Here is a 14,158-nt window from a genome sequence, read left to right on the forward strand (position 1 = left end):
GGGAGCGGAGATAGAAGGTCTCAAAGCCTTGCAGTGTGTACCTTATGTGTCACTGGCCCCTTGCCCAATGGCCATGACATCTTCTCCCATGGTCTCATTATCACAGAATTTGGTGCACCTGTAGGTTATTCCTCTGTCTTGTGTTTGCTTGATGTCACCTGTTTTTTACTCAGTATCTCAGGTGAGGTTAGATTGGCTGTGACAGTCCTCAGCGCTGCCTTTCCCGTGGGTGGGAGACCCCATCACACAAAGCAGTCCGGTCTCATACTCTGTTACTGCTCTAAGCACTGTACTGCTGTCTGGTGCTATAAAGTTGTAGAAATGCAGTCACAACCTTCACAACCTCCAATGCAGTCACAACCTCCACGTAGCAGAGATCTTCATCCTCCGTTGGGGTAAATGAAGCGGCTGTGCTGAGGAGGGGGCACCATCTCTGCAGCAGGTAGACTCCAGCCTGTGCTGCATGGGAAGCCAGCACCTACCCTGCCTTGCACAGGGATTTTGGTTTCCCTTTCCCCCCTCCCTAGTCTGAGATGTGCAGGACTGTTCCCCCCACCCCGCATATGGATGACGTCATTGCAATCACCATGACATCACCTTCCAGAGGAGCCGCTGATGTGGAGGGGCAGGAGGAGCGAGGCTGGCTCGTGCCGTACCTGCCCAAGCAGGTTTACTGCCGGCAGCTCTTGGGAGCGCTGACACGGAGTGAAAACGTCAGCAGCCTCATCACAATTTGATACAGCAGTTTATAAACCTCACCACCCTGAAAGCAAAGATCAGAAGGGAAATGGATCCGCCAGCAGGTGAGACAATAAGGCTGGAACAAGCTGAATTTGAACACTGTCAGACTTATTTCTGACTTAATTGATGACTGAGTAAATAAATAAATAAGAAAGATTTCATGTAATTGCTGGCCAATATTCAAAACGCTCTTGGCTCTGGGCCTGGGAAACCATCTGTCTTATACCTAGCAGGAGTTTGCACCTAAGTAATCTTTTTCTCTTTTTTTTTTGTTGTCTGCTTGTAGTATGAGTTATGCCTTACCCTGGATTTCCTCTCTCTGTGCCTCTTGTGAGGCTGAGCCAGTCGCATATGTTGGGTTTCAGCAGGCAGCAGGCTGCCTGCCCAGGTAGCAGATATAATGAAAATTCTCTCTTTTCCCATCCAAGAAAGCAGTTATCATCCCGTGGGCGTGCAGGAAAGGCTGCAGTGTTCTCCCAGGCCAAGAGCTGTCTCATCAGTGACAGACCCCTGGCCAAGGGCTGCAGGGACAGCGGTTCATCCTCTCCTGCCTGGACCCTGAGGATTGACTGTGCTTGCTGACATCTTTATGAATGTCTGCTTTCTACCTCAATATGCTACCCTTGTAGTCACACAAAAGGTGGCAAGCTATTACAGCTGAACTGTAAACTGCACCTATGTATATATTTGTGTACAACTAGAAACACCACAACCCTCACTTTTTTTTTCTTCCTCTGGAATTTAAGAGGTGAGGCTCAAAATTCATTGCATTGAGTTGATCAGTTTTAGCATGCTGGGTTTGTACATTATTCATCTTCCTTTGGTTTTAAGATAGAAGACCAAGAGCTGCTCTAAAAAGGAGATGTCTGTGGCACCAGGGTAGGCCTTACCACAATGAAGTATTCCTTGCTGGAAGACGAGGAATTACCTCCCTCTTTGTGGGTGCTCTGGGACAAGGAGAAAGCTGGAGCAACTGTGTGGGCTGAAAGTCACAAGTCAGTAATGATTGAAAAGGAAGGTGTGAGGGTTTTGTTCATGTTTAATATCATTAGTTGTGAAAACAAATGGTTAGCAAGAATTGAAGCCTGTGTATGCTCTGTTTGCAGGCACGTGGCAGTAGGAGACTGCTCAGGCATTCCCTGTGGTAGCCTGACGCAAAGTGACTCCAAAGTGAGCATTGTCCAGCTCAGTCCCACTACAGCATTTCTGATTCTTTTAGCTCAATTAAAAACATTGCATACAATCCTGCATAATCCTGTCCAGCCATAGTGAAGCTCAGACAGCTGGCTCATAAAACTGCATTCAGAGGTCAGAAAGACTCATCAGACTAAGTTAAGGGTATGAGAAGGATGAAGTAGAAGAAGAGAAGGAAACTAAGCAATGAAATTCTGAACACTGCAAGAATGCTTTCTACTTTCTACCAGGCCTTTAAGTATGGCAAGGATGCTGTCGTACCAGCAGGAGGAACCTCTAGAGAGCAACGAACCCGAGCCCTGCTCAGGCAGGGTCACCCAGAGCAGATCACATAGGATCCAGCTGGGCTCTGAGTAACTCGAAGGATGGATACTCCACAAGCTCTGTGGGCAATCTGTTCCAGTGTTCAACCACCCTTGCCCTAAAAAAAAAGTGATTTCCTTATGTTTAAGCAGAATTTTCTGTTTTTCTATTTGTGGCCATTGTCTCTGGTTCTGTCACTGGGCACCACTGGGAAGAGCCCAGCTCCATCCTCTTTACTCTTTCTCCATCCATCAGGATTTAAACACATTGGTAAGATTGGTAAGATCATAGAATCACAGAATCATAGAATCATAGAATAGTTAGGGTTGGAAAGGACCTTAAGATCATCTAGTTCCAGTCCCCCTGCCATGGGCAGGGTCACCTCACACTAAACCATCTCACCCAAGGCCTTGTCCAACCTGGTCTTGAACACTGTTGGGGATGGAGCATTCAAAGCCTCCCTGGGCAACCTATTCCAGTGGCTCACCACCCTAACAGGAAAGAATTTCCTCCTTATATCCAATCTAAACTTCCCCTGTTTAAGTTTTAACCCGTTACCCCTTGTCCTGTGAATACAGTCCCTAATAAAGAGTCCCTCCCCAGCATCCCTATAGGCCCCCTTCAGATACTGGAAGGCTGCTATGAGGTCTCCACGCAGCCTTCTCTTCTCCAGGCTGAACAGCCCCAACTTCCTCAGCCTGTCTTCATACGGGAGGTGCTCCAGTCCCCTGATCATCCTTGTGGCCCTCCTCTGGACTTGTTCCAACAGTTCCATGTCCTTTTTATGTTGAGGACACCAGAACTGCACACAATACTGCAGGTGAAGTCTCACAAGAGCAGAGTAGAGGGGCAGGATCACCTCCTTCGACCTGCTGGTCACGCTCCTTTTGATGCAGCCCAGGATACGGTTGGCTTTCTGGGCTGCGAGCGCACACTGAAGCCAGCTCATGTTCATTCTCTCATCAACCAACACCCCCAAGTCCTTCTCCACAGGGCTGCTTGGTGTCATCACCAAACTTGCTGAGGGTGCACTCAATCCCACTGTCCGTGTCAACAACGAAGATGTTGAACAAGACTGGTCCCAACACCGATCCCTGAGGGACACCACTCGTTACTGGTCCCCAGCCGGACATTGAGCCATTGACCACAACTCTTTGTGTGCGGCCATCCAGCCAGTTCTTTATCCACTGAGTGGTCCATCCATCAAATTGATGTCTCTCCACTTTAGAGACAAGGATGTCGTGTGGGACAGTGTCGAACGCTTTGCACAAGTCCAGGTAGATGACATCAACTGCTCTACCCATGTCCATCAGTTCTGAGCCTTCTCTTCTCCAGGCTGAACAGCCCACCTCTCTCAGCCTCTCCTCATGTGACACATGCTCCAGCCCTTCATCACCTTTGTGGCCCTCACTGGGCTTGCTCCAGTATGTTCACATCTTCCTTGCGCTGGGGAGACCCTCAGCTTCCAGGTTCTATTAACAGCAGCCTGTTTTTTGCCTCACAAATCCTCTACATGCTGTCAAATAATAGAATGACTGTTGCTCAGCACAGTAATTTTTGAAGGAAATTATTTCACAGGCAAGGCCATTTTAGGCTTAAATTTAACTTCTGCATACAAGTGGAAAGGTGTCTGGGTAATGGCAGCCCTGGGATACGCAGGTTCACATAGATACTTCATGTTGACTGCACATCTGTACACAAATAATCAAAGAACTAAAAATGTTTGCAAGGGAATGGAAGTCATTTGGAAGCCTGTATAATTTTGGAGCATAGAGCAGAGAACGTTTTTTCTCTGGCCACGTGCTTCATCACACGAGCCCATTTTAGGTATCCTCAAATAGACTTTGATCTTTTACAAATGTACTTGGTATTAAAATTATTTGGCCAGTGGTCAAGTAAATACATTTCCTCCTAGAATTTGCTCATGTTCCTCAAGATAATCCATTGTTCATGCTGCAGGAAAAGTCACCCAGCTCATACAATGTAATTTTTGCTTTCTGAGCATCTGACTGCCAATTCATTCATGCATTTCAGTTTGGCCAAGCAGCAATTTCCTACAAGCCATATGATCAATGTCTGTTTCCAGAAGTATGATGCTTTTCTTACATATGCAGTAGCAAAAAGTTAGTTTGTAGAAACACTAATCAAAAGTGAACAAAGTGTTTTGTGCATCATCTAAGCACCACAATGTGGAAATGAGATAAGATGTAAGCATTATATACTTGTCAAAGCTGTATGTGCTCTCATTTACTGTCAAACAAAGCATGAGTGACAGTGTGGCTCAGCTCTACCAGGACAGTCCCAGAGCTCTTGCATAGGGGAGCCACAGCACGGCTGTGCTGTCTGTTGAACACCACCACAGCTCTTTCATCAGGCTCAACAACCTGATAAAAGACAGTCTTTTCGATGGCCCCTTATAACAACACAGATAGAGTGACTTTATTATTTATTCCAGCCATTTTTTTTCCAGTACAGAAGGTAGACAATGTCTGTACCTAGCAAGACTATTTGGATTTAAAGACTAGCCTCAAGGCACTTGTGAACTTACATGTACAGAGGAGAAGGCTTATTCCTGAAAAATATCAGTTACAATACAGAAGAACAGCACTAAAATGTAGTCATCTCCAGAAGAAAAAGGATAGTGTTTCTCTGTGATCAGGTTAAGGGAGGAGGAAAGCACTCACCCCCACCTCATTCTATTATCTGCAATAAGCAATCCAGTATTTTTGTGGTCAAAAGTGTCCTGACAAGTCTCTTCTGTGAAAATCTGTAACTTTCCATTTCCATCTTTGTGATAGAAAGAAGAATTCAACTGACTTCAGTTTTCCTCTTCTTTAAAATCAAGATATGGTTGTACTATGTCAGTTAAAGACTTACTTAAGGAGTCATAGAATAAAATCATAGAATAGTTTGGGTTGGAAGGGACCTTCAAAGCTCATCTAGTCCAACCCCCTGCAATGAGCAGGGACATCTTCAACTAGATCAGGTTGCCCAGAACCACATCCAACCTGCCCTTGAACGTCTCCAGGGGTGGGGCATCCACCATCTCTCTGGGCAACCTGTGCCAGTGTTTCACCACCCTCATTATAAAAACCTTCTTCTTCACATCCAGCCTGAATCTCTCCTCTTCTAGTTTAGAACCATTATCCCTCCTCCTGTCACAACAGGCTCTGCTGAAAAGTCTGTCCCCATCTTTCTTACAGGCCTCTTTTAGGTACTGAAAGGCCACAATAAGGTCTGCCTGGAGTCTTCTCTTTTCCAGGCTGAACATGACCAACTGCCTCAGCCCTTCCCAACAGGAGAGCTGTTCCATCCCTCTGATCATTTTTGTGACCTCCTCTGGACGCTCTCCACAAGGTCCATGTCTTTCCTGTACTGAGGACCTCAGAGCTGAACACAGTACTCCAGGTGGAGTCTCACCAGAGCAGAGGGGCAGAATCACCTCCCTTGACCTGCTGGACTTGATCTTTTGCAAATGTATTGGGTGTATTAAAAGCCTGGTACAAAGATACTGGAGTAAGATTTGTATATTCTTATGGCATCTAGTGCAGAGTGATGCAGGTGTGTCACTGGGAGCCCGAGGCGTCACACTATACGCATAGTGATAACTTAAAAAAGTACTGCTTATGTTGCTTTGCACAGTTTAAATAAACTATATTGAGAGAACAGCTCCTCAGTACAGCCACTTATTCTAGGGGTTGTAAGTAAATTACTGTAGTTAAAATGGCTGAACACTTAAAAACTTTGGCCAGGCTTCAGAGGTGTTGCAAATTTAAGTGAAGTTTGATAGATATTTTGATAAAGTCCAATGATAAGCAGTTGCTATTATGAAAAAAAACAATTAGATTTGTGTGTATTTGACTTAGTACAGGATCTAAACAGAGCCTTCAGAGTATGTGTTGGGGACCAAATTCTTGGTTCCTTCCTTGGTTTTCACTCTGTCATGCTTCTACTGATCTGGATGAGGATCTTACCAACAGCCTTGTGCCATTTTAAATTTTCAAGCTCTCACTGGCACCACTTTACATAGCTCAAAGCAATTTGTTTCCATTAAAAAGGACATTAAAGTGATGTAGCTGAATTGTTCTGTGCCCTAAATCTATATAATTTGTTGCTCTTGAGCAATTCGGCTCAGCTTCCATTACCAGAGACTGACATCAACAAACCATTTCATCTTCCAGGCTTGTCACATCAAGTATTTTTTACAGCACCCTTACAACTTCATTTCAAAAACTGATTGTGACAAAGAAGGGGCTGCATTATATTCAGTGTCGATAGCAATGTGATTTGCTTCTCAGAAATTTCATTAACCAAAAATAAATTAGAAAGTGACATGTGTACAGCATAAGTAGTTCAAAGCCATTGAGAAATGAAGCCCTTTGACAAAGCAGTGCAGTTTCTTATGCATGCCACAGCAGAAGCACCCTTGACCACTGATGTTTCCCTAGCGGTGGCCACTGCTGGCCTTGTCCTCTCTCTGCTCTTATCAGCTGCCAGGAAAATCCTTGTTTTCAGACCCAGGCTCTCTAGAGTTGCTTGTATTCCTGTCTAGGTGGCTGCTTCTCCAGTGATTGGGCAAACTCTAGTTTTAAATAACAGGAGGTTAAAAACCAATGAAAGTAGCAACATTGAGCAAGAGGGATGAAGGCTTTGGTGGGAGAAGTGTGGGGAAGGGCCTCAGTGCCCAGCACAGTGCAAGGGCTGTTGATGGTTTCTATGGGTTGTAGGCATTGGAAGGGGCTGAGTCGAAGATATTCAGCTTCTCTACCCTTTCCTTAACATAGCACATTACTTCTACTGCCTCTTTGACCACTAGGCAATTCATTTGCCTTTTTTTAACCACACCAAGTACCCACAGCTTATTGCAGTGGTTGCTCCAGGGTTACTTTTAAGATTCAGTTCTGAGGGCTGGTCTACCTTGTCTGGCCAGACCAACTTTGACTGCTTTCAAGTGCCTTGCTGTTGAAAAGCCTCAGTTAGTTATGTGATCCAGATATTTCTGTCCTCCCCAACATTTGCTGCATTTGAATTTTTACTAGCAGTGATTTTGTGTCTTACTGATAATGGATAAAAATTTTGGAGAGGTACCAAGCTCCTGCTGATCTTCCTAAGATCCTATAGATAACAAATCTGCTTGATGAAGAGAAAGCTTTTCGAACTGTTTATTAGTCACTTCTTAATCCACATCATACTTTATTAATATTGTATATTGATAATTACAAATCAGAATGCCAATATGGTGCTCAGAAAAAAACTTGCAAGAATCTATTATGTCTTTGCAGCTATAAATCACACACATAATCTCCTCAAGGAATTAATTATTCTCTTTGGCAGGCCTTATCCTCCATGATCATATTTCTACTCTTGTCCTTCATCAGCTTTTTCCACTTTTTTGTCTCATACCACAACTCACTGTCCTTCAGCTGTTGAGGAATGCTAACATGCTGCTTTTGAGTTTTCTACTAGAACAGCCCTCTCTTAGACTTCACAACCTGCTCAGGAAGATGAAGTTTATCCAACAGTTAGCACCATCAAAGCAGACATCCTGTCTTACTGTCATCTGTCCCGCCAGCTATGACCTTTTCTTCAAGGCACGTAGTTTTCTTTATTAATTTCCTACATTTTATAATACTGAATTTTGATGCCACAGAAAGCATAAAACAGGGCAGGGTAAATATCTAATTGATGTCTTCCTTACACTGTTTACTGACATTTAAAGGGCATTTCAGCTGTTCCCATGTAGTGACACAGCATTAGCAGTAGCACCCATGGAACAGCAGAGACTGCCTGGGGACACTGCACAGCCCCACACCAGCACAGCACTGCTCACACTTGGTTTTACCATCAGTGGGATCCATCCCAGTCAATATTTCTCAGACTTGTACAGCCTTATTTTGGCTCATTCACCGAGGTATGACTCCCCTGATCTCAGCCCCCTCAGCTGAACAATCAAACTCAACATGCTTCTCTTCAGAGCCATTCTTATCTGATCACTTCCATTTAGTGTTAGTAACCTTAGTTAATAACTTAGCTTGTATTCACACACTGCAGACACTCCAGAATCATGCCTAACACTTGCTCACCCATTCTCAGATAAGGCAGCAGCAGTTTGGAATGAATGTCTCTCATTTCTTTATGAAGAGCCTATACTGCCAACTAACTTTAACTGTCATAAGGTGCTCATTATACCCATGGTGAGGATGAAGTGTTTGTACCTGCAGGAAGTAAAGGCTACCTGTCATTTTTCCAGACTCTGAGAGGTCTGAATAACTGCCTGTCCTCTGCAGAGATGTGCTGTGCACCTTACAGATGAAACGTGGCAAGTGGAACGGGCTGAGTCCCGTCCCAAGAACTGTAGCTTGTAGCTCACTTTTGTACCAATCTGGGCATCACAACACAAAGGAAGCCCACAAAAAAGGTCTTCCACAGCAGCCCTCCACTGGGATTTTGCTTGTTATCCTCAAGTGCACAGAGGCTGGCGTGCGGCAATTTGGCTGAAAGAGAACGAATGTACAGGAAAAAACTGCAAAGTTCTCTACAAGTTCAAGTACCAAAAAAGGCCTTGTGTCTTTATTTGTTTGTTTTCCAACATATAACAAACAAATCTTGTTTTGTTATTATTATCTTCACAATTAATGATCTGTACTGGGGGGTTTTGTATGTTTTTGTTCACTTAATCCTCCACTGCATTAAGCACACTACAGACACTACACGCTACCAGCTTTTCTATTAAGATCCTTGCCAGCCAGAAAGCATTAGGACCATCCCTGCACTGCTGAGTCTGCATGGTTAGTTGGTCAGTGGGCTGCCTCTGTCCCTGTCCGGAAGGAAAGTGAAGCATTGTGCAGGCCATAGACTGCTGCAGATCAAGAGATCAAGATAAGCAAGACTGTAACTTTTCCCTGTTGCCATAGAAATACTCTGTTTAAAGAAGTACCTGTTCTTTCTGTGACCTGGGTTAGTACACCCTGGTATCATTTAGTTCCCTGTGAGCTTGACTTACGTTTCTCCTACATTTCATTGCCATACCCTCACACTTCTGACAGGACTACAGAAGGATATTTAGAACTGTGAAAAGCACAGAAAAAAGAAGGTGACTGATAATGCTTAGGGAAGAGCACAACAGTATGAAAGATTTTAGGGGAACTTCCCCAGGAGGCTTTGCCAAGGAACTCCTGAATCAAAAATGTTCAAGGCCAGGCTCATTTCAATCAATTCATATCACCAGCAATACCTGTTCCCCACTTTTCCAGGTTGTTTATGAAGATGCTGTCACATGATCCATATGATTCATATGGTCTAAGCCCTGTGGGACTTTGCTGGTAATTGTCCATGTCCAAGAATACTGCTTGCCTATACCTACCTTGGTTTTTTCTGTCCTTTAATGGTGATTTGCTCATGCAAGGCCCTTCCTGAGAAGGAAGTTCATGAGGAGAGTACCTTGCAGACTTACCCAGGGAGACTGAGGATTGTATAGTCAGCATAAGACAAAATGAACCTTGTCTGCTCTCCACGGGAGAACACAAACAGGTCAGCTAAGTGGGATATTACACATGCCTTACACAGGCCATACTTCCTGTAGCAGATCATCATGGGATGAAACAGCAAAATGTACAAAGTCATAGAACTCAAAGGATTTGGTATTTAACTGTTTGAACACAAGGGGATAACCATGAGATACTTGTGAATGCTTGTTGGGGCTCTTTTGGCCCCATTCTTGAAAGCCTGACCTAATCTAAGGGTACCTGGCAGAAGAAGATTTGAATGTACATTAAACTCTTGCAGGCTGATTCCTGTGTAGGTATTTCGACAATGAAGGGTCAGAGGCCTGGAAAATCGCTGCGATGCTGATGTTCCCCGTGCTGGCAGTGCTGCATAGCACATTGTTTTTGCAATGAGAAGGGGGAAATTTCATCAGGAGGGGGTGAAGGTGGTGCTGGGTTATGGGTCTGCTGTGGGCAGCTTGGAGGTACTTCCAGAAGAGCAAAGGAAACAGGCAGTGCCGCCTGTGCCCATGCCCCTGCTGACATGCGCCAGCAATGATGTGAGGCACCATTAACTCACAGTTGCAGAAGCACTTACCACCATGGCTCCTGTATTTTTCTTAATGGCTTCCTGGGGCTCCATGCATCTACCCAGGACCACTCCCATCCCAGAGCCTGTGAACTGGCACAATCCCCCCTTGGGACCTTGTAGAGGCAGTAGAGAAAAGAGCAAGTTTTCACTGTGTTTCCCTTTGGAGTCAAAATTGGAGAGGCTAAGTCCTTTAATTTTCTCTTCATGTGCCTAATTTTCTTTACATAGGCTGACACACACTGTAGTGCTTTTATGCCCTCTTGAGAGTGCTGAGAAGCTGTCTCATACAAATAGCTCTTGTTAATAAACATAATAGTTCACCTTCAGTGAATACTGAATAGTTCAGAGGCCTTTGAATAGGTAATTCTATTATCTGGTGAGGATAATGAATCATACTTGTTTATGAAATCCTGTTTGCCTATACAATACGTTAAGTTCCAGCCAGTACCACATTCTAAGAAATTTGCTAATGAGCACTAATACAGAAATAAAGCAACCATTCCTAAGAGGTCATTGTGACACTTTTCCTGTAATAAGAATATTAAAGAATATAATAATGCAATGGATAAAAAAATATTTCATTTGGTGATAATCTGTAGGACTTTTGTTCCTGTGGTGAGTATTGGGTTATTGACTGCACTAAGACTGTAATGTAAGAGATGAGCCTCTGCTCTGGCAGGCTGATCTTGCTGGAGTCAATGACTTCCTGCTCCAGAGCTGCTCTGTGAGTGCAGAACCAGAGCCCAAGCACAGTCAAAGCTCAAGGGGGTGCTACAGAAATCAGTATCACCATCACCTTTCTTCTGTAGGTCTGCTCAAATGTGTTTGAGAATATAAACTCCGAATCAATGTGCCTCACAAGAAGTGCACTCTCTTAAGAAAGAGAAGGGTTTCACTTTTAATTGGAATTCATGGTGCAATGAGAACTTGAGGCTATGTGGTTGGGTGGGCTTTGTGATACCCAATCCCGCTTAGGGAAATGCTGTCTGAATCCATGAGGAATAGAGAACTCATTAAAAAATGAAAAAATGGAAAGCATAAATGCTTCCCAGACTGAACAGGATACAAGTGAGCTGTGCTGATCCCCACCCTGTTGTTTACTGGGTCTGGTATTTATAGATGCAAACAGTGGAGGTACTCCCTGAGGTAAAGCTGGTTTCCTGAAGCCTGGAGAGACAATCTAGAGGAGCCCAGCTAGTGGGCAAGTTGGCTTTTAGAGACCACCAGACATCACTACAGGGTCATAGCTCCCTGCACCCATGATATTTCCCCTCAATTTTCCTTCCTTCTTCTCCCCAAGATACCAGGTCCCTCCTTATTCCTTACGTCTGCCAGCTGTAATGCCTTAAGACTTCTACAATGCAACACTTCCCGCATGCCTTAATTGACCTTGACATTTCATCCCTGGAGCCATCCATATCCCCAGCCTTCCATCAGTGCAATAGCCAGACTCCATCGCTCTCCAGCCAAGACAACATGCAGCTTCCCACTTGCCTGCTCCTTGGGCTGGGCAAAACGAAACAGAGACAGCTTGGCTGCTAGCTAGCAGTACATATGTGGCACTTGGCCAGTCAAATGACACATTGTCACTGGCCAAGAGCCTGATTTTGGGTCTCCACAGCCTGATGGGCCACTTGGCTGCTCCTCATGGTGTCTGGAGGGTCTGCCCAGCTCCCACTCCCCATTAGCAGCTGTAGGACTGAGCAAGTCGCCTCATGGATTGTATGTTGCACAGATTTCATCCTACTTTCTGTCTCTGATGCTGACTGTTTGGTAGCCAGGGGAGGGCTGGGCCTGGTCAGGAGTTTGTTCTGGTCACTGGTATTCCTTCTGCCAGGGATAGGGAGAAAAATGAGTTTTTAAGAGTCCCAGTGGATGTATAACCTTGAAGAGGGTTGCTAAGAAATGAAAGTAATTTCATAATCTGCTGCTGACAAGTCTAAAAGCTTTCCAATAGAAAACAGCCCTGCTGAGACAGTATAAACTTACACTTCTCCCCACTCTTGGCTTGTTGCACCAAAGACTTCCAAAAAATGAGGTACTTTTTCTGATCCCATTAACATAGCCTACTAATTCTGCATACGATACTGAGACAACCTAGATTTTAGTGGGGGAATGCATCAAGGAATAGATGATCTTTCATGAACAAAGCATCTTATTTTCAGGTAAATGTGATTAAACAGGAGGAGGGAACTGACCCATGATCAGACCTATCTCTGCTTGGTAAGGTTCAGTAAGACAGTAGTAACTCCTTAGTAAGGGGGATTTTGAAACTGTTTTAGAAGTGCTGCTTGGCTGATACCAAGCTGGTATTTACATACGTGGAACCAGGGGCTTCAGTGCAAGCTCTGACAGAGAGTCAGCACACATGGGCTCTGACTTGGGCTTCAGAAGATACGCTCTGCTGTCAGGCAAGTGCAGTGATCTTTGACCAAGCTAAAAAGCAGGAACATAGGGAAATAAAAGACTCTCATTTGTGTGCTGAAGCATAGTCTGTGAGAAAGCTGAACCTGCAGTTCAAACCCCCCAAAGGATAACATTATATAAATATTTTTTAATTGAACGTGTCTACACCAAAAAGAATTTGGATTTGCTAGCTGAGCTCATTTAAAGCAAACTAAATTGCCTCCTGTAGGGTGGTTTGTGTTCTTTGGTATTCAGTGCACTATTCAAGGAAGGCAACTGTGTCTAATGACACAGTATTGAGGTAGCAAGACGCGAGGCATACATAATGTTTTCAAGCTGCAGAAGGAAGGCTGTGCAGAAATGAGTTCTGCAGACTGAGAGGTGTTTTGTTTCCAAATGGTGGCAAACGTGTAGGATTTATGGCAATGACCTTCACTTCTGGGTGCACCTGGTAACCATGAAGGTTTGTGTCAGGGAGTGGGTGAACTGCTTTTCCTTACAGGGAGAACACCACAGATATTGTGCCAAGGAGCAGCCTCGAGGAAAGCGCCAGGGCTAGCCCTCCCCAGCATGGGGCCATTTTCTCATAACCTGGTCCAAGAAGATGAAACAAATTCCCACCTCAGAAATTTCTCCTGTCTTTACTGAGGTGGCTCTTCTCTCTCTAACCTTCACTAACACAGGCATTCAGTTAATGCAGGCTTTTAAGTGCAGCCTTTAGCTTTTTGTATCCTGTCTTGGAAAGTGCCTTGGGAATTTCTAAAAGGTCCCAGATTTTCATCCCTTTATGACAAGCTGGTTTTTATTTTAAACAGCAAGTAGATCTTTGTGCATGAAAAATTTGCTCAGTGACTACCAACACCAGGCAGTTCTGAGGAAGCTATGTTCAATGTAGAGCTATAGGGAAAGTGGGTGTGAATAATCCTACATGCCTTTATTTTCTAAACTAAATATCAACTCATGGTCAACACTGTGAGATATGCTGTGAAGGAATTTATGACAAGTACTACTTTGTATCTCCCTCTGAGTTTGGCACAACTGACCACTGTTGGACACCAGCTCCTAGATTGCGTGGCTTACTGGTTTATTGTAGGAAAGCAGTTTTGGTGTTCTACAGCTTCTGGTGAATATTCCACACAACTGGATCTCTGGCAATTCCCTGCTTTGAAGAAGTATCAGAGCAATTTGTTGTGCTTCATAAGGTCTTATAGTTCAAAGTGGGGGTCAAAAATGATGCCACAGATTTGATTTTATTCAGAACAAGAACCACAAGAAAACAGAGGTTGAAGGGGTCTTGGGATGCTTTCTGGTCACTCTCCTGCTCCAAGACAGGATCATCTGTGCCTGACAAAATGCTAGCAAGTGTTTCAAGAGGAAAGATCATTTGGGGCCAGCTGTGGCCAACAAAGTAATCAGACCTGTTGTGGATATGCCATCA

The sequence above is a fragment of the Pezoporus flaviventris genome, unplaced genomic scaffold (genome assembly GCF_033815535.1).
Source record: "Pezoporus flaviventris isolate CSIRO_AGI_PZ_B2104156 unplaced genomic scaffold, CSIRO_AGI_Pfla_v1 ptg000031l, whole genome shotgun sequence".
NCBI classification, from domain to species: domain Eukaryota; kingdom Metazoa; phylum Chordata; class Aves; order Psittaciformes; family Psittacidae; genus Pezoporus; species Pezoporus flaviventris.